Here is a 930-nt window from a genome sequence, read left to right on the forward strand (position 1 = left end):
GCCTACTGTACAATTTTTCCCCAGTACGCTCTCTGAATTTTTACGTTAGCTTTATGCCACTCATAGCACTGTCGACAAATTGCAGCTTCCGGCACCAAGTATACGCAGGTTTTCAGGGCATTTTCATTTTATTTGTGACCTCTTTCTCCTACTGAAACTTAAAATTGAATATCATCTTCAGGGACAGACTGAAGATGGTAGTCAGTAATAAAAGAAATTGTGCTCCAGGCTGTTTTCTGTTTTTTCATTTATTATAACAGCTGCACTTACACGATGCAGAACGAACGCACCTATGTCGGCTATCAATACACCTACGCAGCAGTAGAAAAGAGACGTGGAAAAGGCATGTTACGGAGGTGAGAAGTGACAGTCACAGAGAGAGAGAGAGAGAGAGAGAGAGAGAGAGAGAGAGAGAGAGAGAGAGAAGAGAGAAAGACCACAAACGGCGGAAACTGGTTCAAACCGCTGTGGAGCAGACAGATAGAAAGCGCTGGATGCACAAATGCATTACGTTGCCTCAACAAACGCTTAACGTGTGTTTCCGTAGTGTAGTGGTTATCACGTGCGCCTCACACGCGTAAGGTCCCCGGTTCGATCCCGGGCAGAAACATTTTAAATTCTAGCAACCAGTTTCGTGCTACTGCTAAAACGCACTCATACAAAAAACTAAGTTTTACTCTGAAGTCCGAGGCCTAAACATGAAGTGATTGTTTTAAACTACCCATCAAGGTGTATTTACCTCGATTCCCTCTATTCAGGTCTCATTTTCTATGACAGTCTTCCAATCAAATTCTTAATGGTAAAATTGTAAGCCATATTATAACCATAATGTGTTTTTATCTGCGTTGCCTTATATTAAACGTCTGCGATTTCTTTTAGACATTAAATAAGGACCTCCAAACTATGAATGTAATGTTGGTAACTGCTGTC

At 41.5% G+C, this 930-nt stretch overlaps 1 non-coding gene across 1 annotated transcript; it reads left to right on the top strand.

Moving 5' to 3' along the window:
* Positions 1 to 537: 537 nt before the first annotated feature.
* Trnav-cac (transfer RNA valine (anticodon CAC)) lies at positions 538 to 610 on the top strand. The gene has a single exon. It is a non-coding gene; the product is annotated as a tRNA-Val (tRNA).
* Positions 611 to 930: the final 320 nt, after the last annotated feature.

The sequence above is a fragment of the Schistocerca serialis genome, chromosome 10 (genome assembly GCF_023864345.2).
Source record: "Schistocerca serialis cubense isolate TAMUIC-IGC-003099 chromosome 10, iqSchSeri2.2, whole genome shotgun sequence".
Lineage (NCBI taxonomy): Eukaryota > Metazoa > Arthropoda > Insecta > Orthoptera > Acrididae > Schistocerca > Schistocerca serialis.